This window comes from Apium graveolens, chromosome 10 (assembly GCF_009905375.1).
Source record: "Apium graveolens cultivar Ventura chromosome 10, ASM990537v1, whole genome shotgun sequence".
Lineage (NCBI taxonomy): Eukaryota > Viridiplantae > Streptophyta > Magnoliopsida > Apiales > Apiaceae > Apium > Apium graveolens.
In genome coordinates, this window is record NC_133656.1 from 136,173,016 (window position 1) to 136,192,488 (window position 19,473).

A 19,473-nucleotide genomic window follows, 5' to 3' on the forward strand; every position below is an offset into this window, starting at 1 on the left:
AATCAAATTAATTTTAATTTACTAGAGATTAATCTGTTGCACAACATTTGCTGAGTTCTTGCCTTAGGATGAAGAATTGAGCATTCTAATTTCACCTACAAGTCTAGTGAAAGTTGCTTCATCCAAATGTTTAGTAAATATGTCAGCTAGTTATTTTTCTGTTGGTACAAAAATAAGCTCAATGGTACCATTAGTAGCATGTTCTCTAATGAAATGGTACCTCACATCAATGTGCTTTGTCCTAGAATAATTAACTGGATTAGCTACTATAGATATAGCACTAGTATTGTCACACATGATAGGAATTTTGTGTAACAATAGGCCATAATCCATTAGCTGATTTCTAATCCAAAGCACTTGAGCACAACAACTCCCTGCAGCTATGTATTCAGCTTCAGCTGTAGAAGTTGATACAGATTATTGTTTCTTGCTGTACCAAGATACAAGTCTTTGTCCAATAAATTGACAGCTTCCACTGGTACTCTTTCTGTCAACCCTGCATCCAGCAAAATCTGCATCTGTGTATCCAACAGCTTCAAAACCAGTTCCCTTAGGATACCATAATCCCAAGTTAGGAGTTCCCTTCAAATATCTAAAAATACTCTTTACGGCCATCAAATGTGATTCTTTTGGATTGGCTTGAAATCTTGCACATAGACATGTTGCAAACATTGAAAGGAATATGTCCTAAGTCCAATCATGTATTAGGATTTAGGAATAACTTTTATGTAATCTGTTTTGATTTCATTGATATTAATAAAGACTTGTTTTGTTTTTATTACGGGCTTTATCTATTTAAGTGTTTAAATAAGATATACCATAATTTAGAGTAAAGCTTTTTATGGATTATGATGAGATCATAATAGTGAGACCTAAAAAGATGATAACTCTAAACTTAAATAGTTCCTGGTCATAGGATTACTAACTGGTAATTAATAATCCGCAAAGATCGGTACATACTATGCTTGCTTCATTATGAAGGATGTCTGTTCTCATAGACATTTGTGTGGTGACACTATAGCTAGTATGTAGGTGCTTATTATGGAATAAGTTCACTGAACATGACTCGCACAGCTGAACAACTGATGGAGTTCACTCACGTGTCAGCAGTTGTTCACATAGTGATAGTTGTACAAGTATCCTTAGACTTGAGGTCATCATAGTCATCTTGTGTACACTGAACTATGCTTTGGTTTAGTTCTTAGTCTCCAGGGACAATTATTAGGGCTCTTCTGGGTATAGGAATTTGTACACGAAGATAGTGTATGATCAATAAAGGATCTACCCCTTCCAGTGAAGGAAGCGAATGTTCAAGGCTGATCCACTTATGCTAGTTCAGGAATCTCTGGCCAGAGTAAATGAAATTAGAAAGGAGTTTCTAATTTGTATAGAACTACGCATAGTAAATGGTAAGCAAAGTGATTGAATTAGATAGGCTTGACACGAGATCCATGCCTTGTATTTAATCGGGACATTGTAGGGTAGAAGGAGTTTATTGTACGGTAACTATTCACTGACAGGTTCTTGGTATTCTAAGCACTGAATTCATATTATCCGGATAGTCGCGATATGTTGAGAAGCATCCCTCACGATGTAGAATAAATGTGATTAATTAATTAATCATATTTAATAAATTAGAGAATTTATATAAATAATGATAAAATTGTTTTATTATTATATTTCTACTACCGGCTTAATATTGAACCTACAGGGTCACACCATAAAAAGAGAATGATTTAATGGTGGAGGAATTAATTAATAATGGCTGATAATTATTTATTTATGAAATAAATAATTAATTGGCAAATTTAATAATTAATTAAATGAGATTTAATTGATTATAAATTAATTAAGAAAAGTTCTTAATATTATTAATTAAAGGATTTAATTTTTGGAAATTAAATCAAGAGAGAGAATTATTTCTAAAGTGTTTAGAAAAAGGATTAATAATTAAAAGGTGTTTTAATTATTAATAAGAATAATAAATGGGATAATAATAATAATATTTATGGGAAAATTTCAGCTAAAAATTTTGCCTATAAATACACTATTATAGACCCTAATTTTATTCCAACCCCATCGAACCCGAAAACCCAAAAAGTTTAGAAAACTCAATTCTCTCCACCTCCTTCCTCCTCCTTAACATCGTTTTCTTGGTGAATACCGGTGGAGTGCTTCACACTTGAGGAGCAACTGCTAAGGATCTCTGATCGTTGTCTCCGAATTATTTTAAAAGGTTAGATTCGATCCCTCGAATTTTTATTCATGATCTGTATGCTTTTATTTAGATTTTGTATGTGTAAAAGTGTTTTGCCATGCCCTCGCTGCGTTAAAAATCCAACAATGGTATCAGAGCATAGGTTGTATGCATATAGATCTGTGGTAAAAATTTCAGAATTTTATGTGCTTGTATGAATTAATTATGATTTTTACAAGTTATATTATGGATTAATTTTGTCTGAGAGAAATCGTTTCTCAGAATAATTTTGAATGTTGATCTGGGTTCTACAAGTGTTGTAGATCGTCTGGGTATTTTTCATAATTTTTAAGATGTATAGATTTTTTATTATGAATTTTTGAAGTTCTTGTAATTAAAATTCATAATTAAATAAATCTTATATATATATATATGTATTGTATGTATGTATATATCTGTATCTGCTGTGCTGCTTGTCTTCTACTGTTACCGATTGCACGGATAGAAAGAGAAAAAAGTCAGGCACTGTCAGGCGCGGAGTCCGAGACAAAAGCTGTCGGCTGCTGAAAAAACAAAAAAAAAAAGAAAAAAAAAGGGTGTAACGCATTCCGGGAATGCGTTACACACCTGTGGTGCATTCACGTAATGCGTTACACCTTTTAATGGCTTAAAAGGGCTGTAACACATCATCGGAATGCGTTACAGGGCTTGTAACGCGTTCCTGTAATGCGTTACAGCCCCTCTGTTGATTTTAAAATTGATTTTCTGGGAGTTTCGTAACTCCGTTTTAGGCGTGCAATATACCGTTGGATTCATTTTTTCGAGATGGATCTAATGGAGTGATCAATTTTAGTTTATATAAAAGTTTTGAAATGTTTATATTCCATGAAGTGTTTTAAAGCTGTTTTTGATCGTTTGAATTGATTTTAAATGCTTCATGTGATACATAGAGATGTATAATGCTTAGACCAATATGCTAGATGATGTAACATGCCTACCTTGATGTTTATTAACGTTTATATATGTGATATATGCTTAGTTTATCATGCGATGATAGATTTAGGTGAACTTAAATGAACATAAGGCGTTTGTTAGACAACCTAGTATAATGAAATTATTTCATAACCTTAATAATAATATTATGAATACAATCATGAGATTCTTGTGTTTATGAAACATGTAGTTGAATATGAATTTTCGATATGAGAGAAAGGATGATTCTGTCAACAACAGATTTCTATATGTAAGAAAGGGTTATTAAGTGACGCCTCTTGACAATGCTCCACCCGATCTGGGAATCATCTGATTATTGATTATTGATTTGAAATATTTAATTTAATAGGAAGAATTTCTTTATAATATGATTATGATTGTAACGTAATATAATCCCTCTAAAATTAAATAATATCAAGTAGTAATTGGCCAATGACACAACGGGCTTGTGTCGGTCATAGCCTTCCAACATGATAGAAAAGTAGTTCTTATTTTTGAATCATTGTCGGTTCGTGCTACAGCCGAGGGCTTTGATTTCGAAATAAGAAATACTTGTCTATTACATAGAGATGTGTACATTGAAAAAGAATCTAAAGGTCGGTACGTGCTACAGCCGTGGGCCTTTGGGGACTGATTCAACTGTACGGAATGTTGGGTTAGACTTGACTTAGAATATTGAGTTTGTCGTGCTACAGCCGAGACTCAATTATTCAAGAGGCTAAAGTTTGATTAGGGAATAACATGAGATGTAATTGACAAGAGTTGTCTGCCTATTGAACATTACATAGCGGTTCGTGCTACAGCCGGGTCGTGTAATGGAATGTAGGATCCCTATTCCCACTAGCATTATGAATGCTTAATTTTTCACGTAGGGGGTTGAATAAATTAGGTAAACTGGTGGGAGCCACTTATGAATAAAGACCCGATTCATATAGTGTTTTGAAATAAAATCGAATATTTGCTAAGTGTTGTTATGTGTTTATCATTTACAGATTTACTTTGTACGTTATGTCTTCTGCATAATCACTCAGGAGCATACTAGATGCTCACAAATTGACTGGTCCTAATTATGCTGACTGGCTTCAAAACTTGAGAATTATTCTCAGGATTGAGAAGCTGGAATACGTGATTGACTCACCTAAGCCTACTGAACCTGCTAGTGATGCATATAATGATGAACATGTTGTGTATCGTAAGTGGATAGATGATGCAAATGTTGCTCAATGCATCATGCTAGCTTCTATGAACATTGAGCTACAGAAGCAACATGAGCATATGGATGCTCACACTATCCTCATGCATCTACAAGAGTTGTATGATGTGGCAGGGAGGACAGCTCGATATGAGATATCGAAGGAGCTGTTCGGTTGTAGGATGTCTGAGGGATCATCTGTGAATGACCATGTACTTAAGATGATCAATTTGATTGAACGTCTTAGACAACTTGGTTTTGCCATGGATGGGGAGCTGAGCCAAGACTTGGTCTTGCAATCGCTTCCGAGTTCGTTCTCGCAGTTTGTTGTGAACTTTCACATGAATAAGTTGGATGTCAGCCTGCCTGAACTCCACAATATGTTGAAGACTGCGGAATCGAATTTTCCCCTAAGAAGAGTTCTGTTCTTCTAATTGGTGAAGGTTCCAATCCTAAGAAAAGGAAGAGGAACTCTTCCAAGAAGAAGAAAATAGGTGAAGAAAAGCCGGTTCCACCAAAAGCTGAAGACCCTAAAAGCAAAGTTGTTTGCTTTCAATGTAACAAGATGGGGCACTGGAAGAGGAACTGCAAGGTTTACCTTGCAGAATTGAAGAAGAAGAAGGGTAGTGAGACTACCGCTTCTGATTCAGGTATGTTCATGGTAGAAGTGAATATGTCATTAAATCAAATTTCTACTTGGGTATTAGATACCGCCTGTGGTTCTCAAATCTGCAATTTGTTGCAGGGACCAAGGAGAAGTAGGACTCTTGAGGAAGAGGAGGTGATTCTACTGATGGGAAATGGAGCAAGAGTTGCTGCTGAAGATGTAGAATCATTTCATTTACATATGCCTATAGGCTAGACTAATGTTTTAAATAATTGTTATTTTGTTCCCTCGATTGTGAGGAATATTATTCCCATGTTAGACTTGGCTGGATTTTCATTTATTATTGAGAATAATGAATGTTCTATTCTTAGAGATAATATTCTTTATGGACGTGGTACTTTAAATAATGGTCTGTATAAATGTGACATAATTTACTTCAGATTGAACAAACTAATAAAAGAAAAGGGATGATGAAAATCTTACTTCATTGTGGCACTGCAGTCTCCATTTAGTAGACATGGAGAGAGGACTGCAAATTTGCTAGGAATGGTACACACAGATGTATGTGGACCAATGTCTAAGCAAGCCATGGGTGGATTTTCATACTTCATTACTTTCATAGATGATAGATCTAGATTCGGATATGTGTTTGATGAAACACAAGTCTGAGGCCTTTGAAAAGTTCAAAGAATATAAGTATGAAGTGGAGAAACAAACCAAACATAGTATTATAACTCTTCGATCAGATCGAGGTGGTGAATACTTTAATGGAGTGTTTCTAGATTATCTCAAAGTAAATGGTATAGTCTCCCAGTGGACTCCTCCAGATTGGTATCTGAAAGGAGAAATCGAACTTTGTTAGACATAGTTCGGTCCATGATGAGCTAAGCAAATCTTCCAGTATTCCTATGGGGTTATGCATTGGAAACCTCAGCATATTTACTGGATATGGAGCCTTCCAAAATCTGTTCCTCAAACTTCGTATGAGATATGGAAAGAAAGGAAACCGAATCTTAAACACGTTAAGATTTGGGGATGTCCAAGCTTATGTCAAGTAAGTTGACCCAGATAAGCTGGAATATCGATCTGTAAAATGTAGTTTTGTGGGATATCCTAAAGAGACTTTAGGGTATTACTTTTACACCGATCATCGGGTGTTTGTATCCAGACATGCTACCCTCTTGGAAAAGGAGTTTATCCTTGAAGGAAACAGTGGGAGCAAAATTGAACTTGATGAAGTTCAAGAAGCACAAACTGCTATGAATCAAGTGGAAACACCTGTTCTGACTGAACAACTTTTTATGGAACAGCCCATTCATAGATCAGGGAGAGTGTCTCGCCAACCTGAGAGGTAATATGACCTTGTCATTGAGAATGACAATGAGTTGTCGATCATTGATGATGACGACCCTGTGACCTATAATGAGGCTATGAGTAGTGTTGACTCAGAGAAATGGCATAGTGCCATGAAATCCGGAATGGAATCTATGTATACGGTATACGAAAGATTGATTAGAGCAGATGGCCAGGTGGAGACCTTAAGGCCAAGCTTTTGGGAAAAGGGTTCAAACAAAGGCAATGGATTGACTTTGATGAAACCTTTTACCTGTAGCCCTGTTAAAATCAGTTCGGATTTTGCTTGCGAATGCTGCTTACTACGACTATGAAATCTGACAGATGGCCAGATGGTTTTCTTTCCAAGGGAAATGAAAACCTAATGTGTAAGCTGCTGCGAACCATATGTGGTTTAAAGCAAGCTTCTCGAAAGATAGAACATGCATTTTGATGAGACAATCAAAGAGTTTGGTTTTATCAAAAATGAAGATGAACCATGCGTCTACAAAAGGGTTAGTGGGAGCGCGGTAACATTTCTTGTATTGTATTGAAATACAGTTGACACACATAACAACATAGCAGACCCACTCACAAAGCTACTTTATGAAAGTCACTTTGATCGTCATAAAGACAAGATGGGTATTAGATACCAGAGTGATTGGCTTTAGTACAAGTGGGAGATTGAAAGGAATATGTCCTAAGTCCAATCATGTATTAGGATTTAGGCATAACTTTTATGTAATTTGTTTTGATTTCATTGATATTAATAAAGACTTGTTTTGTTTTTATTACGGGCTTTATCTATTTAAGTGTTTAAATAAGATATACCATAGTTTAGAGTAAAGCTTTTTATGGATTATGATGAGATCATAATAGTGAGACCTAAAAAGATGATAACTCTAAACTTAAATAGTTCCTGGTCATAGGATTACTAACTGGTAATTAATAATCCACAAAGATCGGTATATACTATGCTTGCTTCATTATGAAGGATGTCTGTTCTCATAGACATTTGTGTGGTGACACTATAGCTAGTATGTAGGTGCTTATTATGGAATAAGTTCACTGAACATGACTCGCACAGCTGAACAACTGATGGAGTTCACTCACGTGTCAGCAGTTGTTCACATAGTGATAGTTGTACAAGTATCCTTAGACTTGAGGTCATCATAGTCATCTTGTGTACACTGAACTATGCTTTGGTTTAGTTCTTAGTCTCCAGGGACAATTATTAGGGCTCTTCTGGGTATAGGAATTTGTACACGAAGATAGTGTATGATCAATAAAGGATCTACCCCTTCCAGTGAAGGAAGCGAATGTTCAAGGCTGATCCACTTATGCTAGTTCAGGAATCTCTGGCTAGAGTAAATGAAATTAGAAAGGAGTTTTTAATTTGCATAGAACTACGCATAGTAAATGGTAAGCAAAGTGATTGAATTAGATAGGCTTGACACGAGATCCATGCCTTGTATTTAATCGGGACATTATAGGGTAGAAGGAGTTTATTGTACGGTAACTATTCACTGACAGGTTCTTGGTATTCTAAGCAGTGAATTCATATTATCCGGATAGTCGCGATATGTTGAGAAGCATCCCTCACGATGTAGAATAAATGTGATTAATTAATTAATCATATTTAATAAATTAGAGAATTTATATAAATAATAATAAAATAGTTTTATTATTATTTATTTCTACTACCGGCTTAATATTGAACCTACAGGGTCACACCATAAAAAGAGAATGATTTAATGGTGGAGGAATTAATTAATAATGGCTGATAATTATTTATTTATGAAATAAATAATTAATTGGCACATTTAATAATTAATTAAATGAGATTTAATTGATTATAAATTAATTAAGAAAAGTTCTTAATATTATTAATTAATGGATTTAATTTTTGGAAATTAAATCAAGAGAGAGAATTATTTCTAAAGTGTTTAGAAAAAGGATTAATAATTAAAAGGTGTTTTAATTATTAATAAGAATAATAAATGGGATAATAATAATAATATTTATGGGAAAATTTCAGCTGAAAATTTTGCCTATAAATACACTATTATAGACCCTAATTTTATTCCAACCCCATCGAACCCGAAAACCCAAAAAGTTTGGAAAACCCAATTCTCTCCACCTCCTTCCTCCTCCTTAACATCGTTTTCTTGGTGGATACCGGTGGAGTGCTTCACACTTGAGGAGCAACTGCTAAGGATCTCTGATCGTTGTCTTCGAATTATTTTAAAAGGTTAGATTCGATCCCTCGAATTTTTATTCATGATCTGTATGCTTTTATTTGGATTTTGAATGTGTAAAAGTATTTTGCCATGCCCCCGCTGCGTTAAAAATTCAACAAACATGATATCTGGTCTACTTATTGTCAAGTAAAGCAATGATCCAATCATCCCTCTGTAGCTTGAGATATCTACACTCTTGCCCTTTTTATCTTCATCCAACCTTGTTACAGTAGACATAAGTGTAGATGCAGGTGAACAATCAACCATTCCAAACTTTTTCAAAAGATCCTTGACATATTTAGTTTGGATGATGAAGATACCATCACTTCTTTGGCTGACTTGAAGTCCAAGGAAGTAACTCAGTTCCCCCATCATACTCATTTCATATTCACTTTCATAAGCTTGGAGAATCTTTGGCACAACTTCTCATTAGTAGAACCAAAGATAATATCATCTACATAGATCTTAACTAGGATCATATCTTCATCATGTTTCTTGTAGAAGAGAGTCTTGTCTATGGTTCCTCTAGTAAAACCATGCTTCAATAGAAAATATGATAATGTGTCATACCAAGCTCTAGGTGCCTGTTTTAGTCCATATTGAGCCTTGAGTAACTTATACACAAAGTTCGGAAATTTCGGATCCTCAAAGCCAGGAGGTTGTTGTACATAAACTTCTTCTTCTAGCTCACCATTCAGAAAGGCACTTTTGACATCCATTTGATACACATTAAAATTTGAATGTGCAGCAAATGCTAGAAATATTCTTATAGCTTCAAGTCTTGTAACACGAGCAAAAGTTTCATCATAATCAATCCCTTCTTCTTGTGAGTAGCCTTTTACAACCAACCTTGCTTTATTTTTGGTGACTATACCATTTTCATCCATTTTGTTCCTGAACACCCATTTTGTTCCAATAATGCTTCTGTACTTTGGTGCAGGAACTAATTTCCAGACTTTGCTTCTTTCAAACTGATTCAGCTCTTCCTATATGGCAGATATCCAGTCAGAATCCAGCAAAGCTTCATTAATTTTCTTAGGATTTGCTTGAGACATAAAACATGCATGTAGGCACTCATTAGCAGTTGCACTTCTAGTCCTCACACCAGTAGTAGGATCACCAATAATTTCTTCTCTGGTGTGACTTCTATCCCATTTCCTAGTGTGAGTTTGTTGACTTGTGTCTTCATTATTTTCTTCATTATTAGTATGACTGGTAGATCCTTCTTCTCTTTCTCCCCCTGAGTTTGTGCCATCAAGATCAGGTGTTTGAGATGAGCTTCCATTACCATGATTTTCCTGTTCAGTAGACTCTTCATTCATTATTTGTTGTGCATTAACTTCATCTTCTCCATCAGAATCACTATCAATGTTGAGGTTTTCAAATATAAGGGCTTCAACTTCTTTATTATCAAGGCATTTAAAGCATGAACACTTGTCAGCAACAAAGATCACATATGTGCTTTCCATAATCTTCTTTTGATTAGTCACATACACTTTGTAGGCTGTTCTTTCCAGTGAATATCCCAGAAAAATTACTTCAAAGACCTTTGAGTCAAATTTTCCCACATATTCAGAATTATCTTTCAAAATGTAACACTTGCTTCCAAACATATGAAGATTCTTTACAGTAGGCTTTTTCTTGGACATGATTGAGTAGGGTGACTTGCCATGTGCCTTGTTAATGAGATATCTGTTCTGAGTATAACATGCAGTGTTGACAGCCTCTTCCCAGAAACTTGTTGGCAACTTGGCATCTTGCAGCATTGTTCTAGCAGCTTCAACCAATGTTCTTTTCTTTCTTTCAACTACTCTATTTTGTTGAGGTGTCCTGGAAGCTGAGAATTCTTGAACTATGCCTTTGCCTTTGCAGAATTCACTTAATGTAGCATTTCTGAATTCTGTTCCATTGTCACTTCTCAGTCTTTTCACACAATTGAAATCTTCAGCCTGCTTTTCTATCTTCTTGATGTGCTTAATTATGATATGTAGAGTTTCATCTTTAGAGTACATAAACTCTACCCAAGTGTATCTTGAGAAATCATCCACCATCACAAGTGCATATCTGTTCCTTGAGATTGATAAGACATTTACTGGTCCAAACAAGTCCATGTGAATAAGTTGCAAGGGTGCACTAATAAAATTCACAGTTTTTGACTTGTGACTAGATCTTTTCATCTTTTCTTTCTGACAAGCTTCACAGACTTCAACTTGAGCAAACTCCAGCTTGGGCATGTCTCTTACTAAATCCTTTTTGACTAAGTTGTTAATTGCTTTGAAATTCAAGTGAGACAACTTCTTGTGCCATAAATTGCTTTGTTCTTCTGATGCCTTGGTGTAGAAGCAACAAATACCATCCTTATTTGTTGAGTCCAAGTTTGCAACAAACAAGCTTCCTTTCCTTGCTCCTTTTAGAGTAATTTCACCAGTTTTCTTGTTGATAAAGGTACATTCTTCTTTGTTGAATAAAACTTCAAAGCCTTTGTCTACAAATTGGCTAACACTGAAAAGATTCACCTCAAGAACAGTGGCCAATGCTACATCATCAATGATAATATTTTCAGAAATAATCTTGCCATATCCCATTGTGAATCCTTTGTTGTTGTCTCCAAAGGTCACCAATGAGCCAGCTTTCTCCTCGAACTGTGATAGCAGGGCCTTATCACCTGTCATATGTCTGGAACATCCACTGTCAATGATCCATATGACTTTCTTCACTTTGCTTTGTGATTTATATGGGGATGATTCTCCTTGATCCAAGGCCATGAGTGCATAGTTTCCAAGTTCTTCATCTTCATCATTTTCAGAATCATCCCAATTTTTACCTTCTGCAATATAAGCTTTGCTTTGCTGTTTCTTCAGGTGAGCTTCATACTTTGCTTCAAGTTCAAGATAAGCCTTATCTTTCTTTGCCTTCTTGGGTTTCTTGCATTCTGTAGCAAAGTAACCTAGTTTATCACAACTGAAGCACCTTATATTAGATCTGTCAACAGATCCAATTTTGTAACCACTCTTGCTATCAGAATTTTACTTCAATTTCTCTTTCCAGCTGTTGTCTTTGTTAAAAGAATGTCCTTTACTTTTGAAGTATCTTTGCTTCCTTACTCTAATGTTAGAGAATTTTCTATCCAGATAGGCCTTTGACTGATCTAGCTCATCCAGTTCTTCAAGAGTGTAGAACTCATCCTTTTCCAATTCTAGTATGACTTGCTCCTGTGAATCAATTGTTCTCTGCTCACTTGTTGAGGCAATTGAGGTATGAGATCTGGGTTCATCATTGGATGTTTGGCCTTCATTTACTATTAAAGCACTTGAACCATCTACAACATGTCCTTGGCCAGATCTCAATGATTGCCTTTGAATCATCTCTAGTTCATAGGTTTTGAGAATTCCATATACAACTTCCAGATTATCCTGCTCAAGTCTCTCCCTTCCCTGATTGCTGAGATTTTCTGTTCCAAATGATCAGGATGAGTAAGCAAGAACTTTATATTCACATCTTCAGCTTCATAGTACTTGTCATGAAGCTACAAGTCATTTATCATCTTATTAAATCTTTCAAACACTTCAGTAATGCTTTCCTTGGGCTTAGCCATAAAACCCTCATACTGTGAAATCAGTATTTTTCTTTGATTAGATCTAACTTCCTCAGTTCCTTCATAGAGTATTTCAATCTTCTCCCATATTTTCTTAGCAGTGTCATAGTTGACAATATTGTTGTACATCACATTGTCAAGTGACTCAATCAATATCAATTGTAAGCTGCTGTCCAGGGAGACTTTCTCCTTTTCAGGGTCAGAATACTCAACTGGATCTTTAGGAGCATAATGAGCTGGTATGACCATGTATCCATATGTAGATTCCTCAACTCTTACCATAGGAATGAAGGGTCCATTCTTGAGAATCTGAACATAGAGTGGATTGGCCATCTTGATAAACAACATCATTTTCTTTTTCCAAAGAGTGTAGTTAGCTTTGTCAAAGGTAGGGATTTTGATGCTACTGATTTTATGTGTATTCATTCTTCCAAGATATTGAATCTGTTTTCTTTCAGATTTCACTCTGATACCACTTGTTAGGTAATGAATCACACACAGAGGGGGGTGAATGTGTTTTTCTGATTTTAAGCTTTTCTTGAAAGATAATGGTTGAACAAAGTAAATTAAATATTGTATAGAAAAGTGTTCATGCATAAATTAAACTTGCACTAAATAAAGAACACAGATCTTCAAAACTCACTTAATTTTTGTATTAAAAATTAAGATGCTTTGCTACAAAATTTCTAAGCTCTTCGAAGTTAAAGAGCTCAGCTTCTTCTCGAGAGTGTTACAAGAATTTTGATCTAAATTGTTACTTCCAACTAGAGGACCAATGTTAACTTTATAGCTCAGTTAGCTGTTGGTTTATACAGTGGATAATAAATATGCTATTAGATTTTGTAAACTTTCACTTATCATTTCTATTTATAGAAAAGCAAATCTTCCATTTCTGGCTTAGCATATCTTTAGTATCCCGTGTCTACTTTAATCTTCATCTGTCAGTTAATCTTTGCCATTGATCTTGCACACACTTTAAGCTGCTTTTTGTAGACTTGTCAATCCAGCTGTTGGATTATTTGTTGATTGTTTATCTCGGATATTAAACTGATCTGCAATTCTGTACTTTGAGACTATACTTTGAGATCTCCAGTTTGATTTATTTGAACACTTGATATCTTGATAAGTACAAAGGCTTATCGAGATCTCTAGTACTCCATCATGAGTTTGGCTTGTAGAGGTCTTCAGCTCATCGAGATCTCTAGTCTTCATAACTTCACTTGACTTGTAGATATCTCTGAGTTCTCGAATGGATATAGACTTGTCAATAACTCTGAGTTCTCTAGTGAAAGAATGACTTGTCGATATCTTTTTGAGTTCTCGAGTAGCTTTCCTGACTTCTCTACTCCCGGTAGATATTGCTTATCCGTTTAGTAGACATTGCTCACCTGTCGAGTAGATGTATAGCTTATCCGTCGAGTAGATATTGCTCATCCGTCGAGTAGATGTTATTCATCCATCGAGTGGATATATAGCTTATCCGTCGAGTAGATATTTCTTATCCATCCGTACTCTCTAGAGTTTGAATGACTTCTCGATAAGTCATTCTGGAGTTCTCGAATGACTTCTCTATAACATTAAATCTATGACTTGTAGAGATCTTGACTTAGAACATTTTTCTCCAAATAGATTTATTCAACTCCAAGCTTCTTCAAAATTCTTCTGAGGCATGATCTTCTTGATCTTTTACCAGATAGAATCCTTAGGCTTGATACTGTTTTAGGAAAAAGACTCCAGTCTGCTCCTTTGCATTTTTACAGACTTTAAGTGTTACAAGTACAGAATACAAATTTAGATAACAATACAACTAACTTAGGGTTGGCCCCAAGCTTAACTGATTACTAAAAATAACTATTCATTAATTTTCCACTCAGATCATAGATGCTAATGACATTGTTAGCTCCAGTAATCTTTGACATCATCTATTATATATTACAGTCGGATACTTGTATTCGCGAGTTTTCCGATATTTTGGAGTAATTCTCATTACATCGTCGTTCTATGTTAGTATACCTTCAAGTCCTTTAATAAAACCTTATTGCAGATAATAAAATCTCTTTGATTGTCTAATAAAATCAATATTGGTGTAGTTACTAATCTCTTCTTTATTCTACCTCCCTTCTTCCTTTCCTCCCTTCCTTCCATTTGCTTTATCTTAAATCTTTAGTTCTTGAAAACATCCTTCTCACTTGTTCATACAAATAACTTTTTATTTCTTTTGTCCATTATAAAGGGCATATTCATCCAAGTAAAGCCTCACACACTTGCAGCAATTTCTGAATTCTACCGGTGTCCTTACTTTCTCCAAATTCCTCCTTGCTTTGATTTTGGATTTGAAAGTCACATCAAAATTTGACTTAATCTAATTGGAATCAATTTCCATCTAACTGACCATTAATTGGTAAAATTAACCAATTAACTTACTCAATTAATCAATTGCACCAAGTGCTGACTAGATAAATAAAAACAAGGACCAATTATATATAGTCGGTTTGGATGTAACAATCTCTTTCAAGAACCGAGATCACAATTATTTAGGAGTATCAACAGGAATATCAATAACACACGGAAGTATACTTTCTATCTTTAAAAGTAGGGTATTTTTTGAAAAATTGGGAAGCATCTCCTTTATATTATTGACTACCAGTCGGACTCAAGCCGACACCAACAATCAATCAAACAACCAACAATCAATCCACAAGTGTACCAATCAACTTCCACCTTCTAAACTCACCATTTCACCATCACATATAATATTAACCCATGTTTCTAGTTCAACTTAAGATTATAGCGAACAATTCTTATTATACCATATATTTTCTCATTTCTTCTGATCATAACATAATATCACTAATGAATACAATTACAAATTATTCTAGAATTTTTCTAGTTCATGTTTCAATTCAAGCTCTCTAATTATTAATTCATCTATCCTTGATAATATACACTTGTTCTTATTACTTAACTTATTCAACTTTTGATAACCAACATATGGTCTCAACCAACACTATCATAATCTTGTGAAAGAATTCAATTGGTTTTAAAGCATCACTTCTTAAAAATTATTACAATTAGACCACCATATCTTCATCTCTACTTATGTCTTTCCATACTGAACCTTCATCGCTGGCTCAGTTATGAGCATCAAATTTACCATAACTCTCTTATTTGAGTGGAAAAGCCCAACCATTCCTTGAAGAACATACTCAAAGTTTATTCATAACTAGAATTTCTTCGATCTTGAACCTTCATGACAAGTATCTCCCACATGATTGAGGTATGCTTCATCTTCACAATGTATTAATCGATTGTCTGGTTATTATTAAGAATTTCTTCATTCACTTTTGTTGTCCAATCAATCATTTGCCTAATCCGATATACGCAACTTTACTTTCTTATTTATCTAGTTAATATTTTTATAATTCGACCATGTTTGCACTCTTACGAGATTTACAATCATAACTTCAAATTTCGCTTACGCTACTGAACGTCCAACATATCAACTCTTTTGCTAATAACATCCTTATTTTATAAAAGTCTAGAAATTTTCTCAATCTTCATTGATCATACTTCGCTTTTTTTTAAATCGACGTACCCTTTGAACTCTAATCGTCTCAGAAATTGAATGAATAGTTTCTCCGTACATCGGTTCTGTCATTAAACTTATCAAACAATATTTACATTCTTCTGCTATGAGCAATCAAACCTTCTCTATAATAGCGGGTCTATTTGGCCTTCTAAATTAACCATACTAACTACTAGAACAAGTATTATTCTAGATAATCCAAATCTTATAACAATCGAGAAACTCAAAGAGTAATTGGACAACCAAGTTTTAAAATTGTTTTGTTTAAAGGATTATTTAGAAATTTTTTGTTAAGAAAATCTATTTTAAAAACCGCTTTAAAATTTTGAAAATTATATACCTGGTCATCATTACTATATGAGTTGGTTGTCGTCCTTCTCAACTACCACAATGTATCAATTTTAGGGAAACCATCAGATAAAAACTCATTCAATTCTGTATATCCTCTACCCCTTATTGGGTCCATTTTTCCTTCATTGATCAACACAAATACCAGTTACCGTTGCATATTATCTTATTCGTAATTTCACTTCTAATCTTCCATACCGGTAACACTCCCATCATCATCTCTTGCGATTACTAGGTATAACAAGTCTATCCGGTAATCATCAAATCTATTTTATAAAATAAGGTTGACTAATATCACATCACATTACTACTATACGTATCATGTTTGGTCATAACATCATCATCTAATTGTAAGAAAACTCTCGATCTCCAATCTTCTCAAACTCCTTTAAAATTTATCTAGCTCACTCCACAAGATAATCATGGGTGGCATACTTTTTAGTAGCTTCATATAACCTGGTCGCGGCTAACCTTTGGAATACCTGAATCCTCTCTCTAGGTTCCTTCTGACCTTTCTTAATACCCGTGTACTCACCATATGCTGTAGCTCTCGAATCTATCCTCATAGGTGTTGTTTCTTCATAAAACGGGTTTTTAAACTGATGGTATAGAACAAGACATAGGGTAGACAGAAAAGATGCACTCACAACTGAATATCCTGTAGAACCAGAATCAGCATGTGTGTGATTCTCGAATAGGTAGTTTCACATCAGGGGATATGATAATAGCTTAAAAAGATGCAACTGTCGTAACATGTAGTGATATGGCCAACACCAGTGGAAGAGCAGGGCGTGAATCGGGTGATGTCCTCCGACTAAGGGCTCCGAATGACTAGACGATCCCAGAATAAAAGAATCTGCCATCGCTACTATCTGAAAATCGCGTCGATAGATAAAAATCTCGAATCTCATCACAAATCATAACAAAATCTATTATATAGTCACACTCAACCTCTCAATGTCATATCTTTCTATTTCTTAATCTTAATCCTAACCCCCTATCCATTCCCGACAATCTAGGCTTGTTTCAGTGACTTATAACATGTAGCTCCGATACCAAACCTGTGATGCCCTCTAAACCCGGGTCAGAAGTTTGGGGTTCACAACACACACCCAATATATAAACCTGTATATAAAATATTATATGCATTGGCCCTTCTTTACACAACCACGAATCGCAATAGGTTAAAGTATGAAAACAAGCCACAACCTTAACTTTTATTACATCGTACCAAATCCCAACTAGTTCAACTTACAACTGATAATGATATCGTTCTTACAATCTTGCATACCTAATCTATAATATAAAGCTCATGCTAGCTCGATCCAATATAACCTGGAATCCTGACTCGCACACTGGACAGGGAATCCTTGTTACCAATAATTTCCTTTTCAACTGTTGAAAACATAAAAAGATTTGCAATAGTGAGCTAACTAGCTCAGCAAGTCATAACAACAATAACTGAGGTTAAACAATGATCAATTTGAATGATTTTGAAGAATCAAGTTTCTGGATAAGCAATGATTAGAATTGGATATTCACTTTTCATTTTAAATAACCAAGGTTAGGATGCTGATCAGTCACGCACTGACCCCGAGTAAGGCACATAACTCTGATCTCTATACTGGATCCAAGGCACACATTGGCCTATTAAGACCACAAATCTGGTTTGACCACGAATCTGATCTGACAATGAATCTGGTCCATATTTATAAAACCATCCATTTCTAGAACGATTTAATATAATAACCTTTGTAATTCAATAAAAATAAAATCATAATTACATTGATAAAACGTTTATCTCAGAGCGTAAACCATTTTATAGGTATCACTAGGGTATATCAAGGTGTAAATATGAAGAACGACTTCAAGACAAATGAAGAATCAAGTATATGATGAACAATGGTTCAATGATAAAGCTGGGTATAGATCTTTGATGATATAGGGTAGTATAGGGTATATCAGTTTCTGTATAATCAAGTAATTCTATTTCAGTATTTTGTTTATGGTGGGTATGTATTTATGGAGTAGTATCGTATTTGTATGGTTTAATATCTGGGAAATCAACCGTTGGTGGTTTACAAGAAATAAGGTTTACAGGTCAAGTTCAATGATATGATCAGGGTTTAAGGTTGAACAGTTTAAAGCACTTGCAATATAAAACATGATTTATTTTGACTACTAGCAACATGTTATGAGAAAGTTCGAAAATATTTGCAATATATCTTGAAGAAAGGTTCAGAAGTACTTGCCTTATCACAGATGATTTCCAACTTTACTTGTACTCATCTAACAATTTTACTCATCAATCACTTTCCTGCTGGACATTAAAAGTATCTTTAAATATTCAATTTCATATTATTCTAATCACCACATAGACGTCATAAACTTTTATCTACCCTTCGTTTTACCCAAATCCAACTTACGGATTGAAAGTTATGACAAAAACCGTCCAACAAAAACCACACAGGCATATAACTCATCAATCAGCTAGCATGTAGCACATAACACGCAAGATATTCGATCAAAATAATTTTTTAAAGAAGATTCAGAGTCAAAATGATTTTACAGGTATTTATTACGAATTTTTGAACATTTTTCGAAATTAAAATGGGTCTCTGAATCATTTTATAATTAAATAACAGAGTTCGAACACCCGAATTTGACTGTAAAATAATTAAATAATAATTATCGAGCTTTGAAAATATTTTTAAATAATATTTTAAAGCTCGAAACTATTTTTTGGATTTTTTAAATGAAAATATATAAATAAATCTTATAAAATAATCAATTAAAATTAATTAATAACTAATTAAATTAATCAATTAATATTTAAATTAATTGACTAATTAAATAATTAATTATCAACTAAATTAATTAATTAAATAATTAAATAATCTGGATTTATTTTTGAATTAAAAATAATTTTCAGAATTAAAAATAATGAATTTTAGAATTTTTAAATATTAAAAACAATTTTCTGAAATTCAAAATAAATAGAAGTGAAATTTTTAAAAGTTTTCGAAACAGGAGTACAAAATTTGCAAAATTTGCAAACTATAGGGGTTCAATTGTATAACTTGTAAAACCCTGGGGGCTAAAAGGGTATTTGACCACCGTCACCCCCACGTCGCCGGAAAACGTCGTTGGAGACCACGCCGGAGGCGTTCACTCGCCCAAAATCCGGTCAGAACCTCTAGAATTACTCTATTGTTAATCGCTTCGGTTACACTCCGTACGGCAGAACAACGTCAATCAATCCATTTTTACACGATCTATTTAATCGTATCATCTGATTAAACTAATGACCCTTAGATTAAAAACGCCTAATTTCCAGTTAAGAACATTCAAACTCTATAAACCCTAATTTTATTATTCGAGAA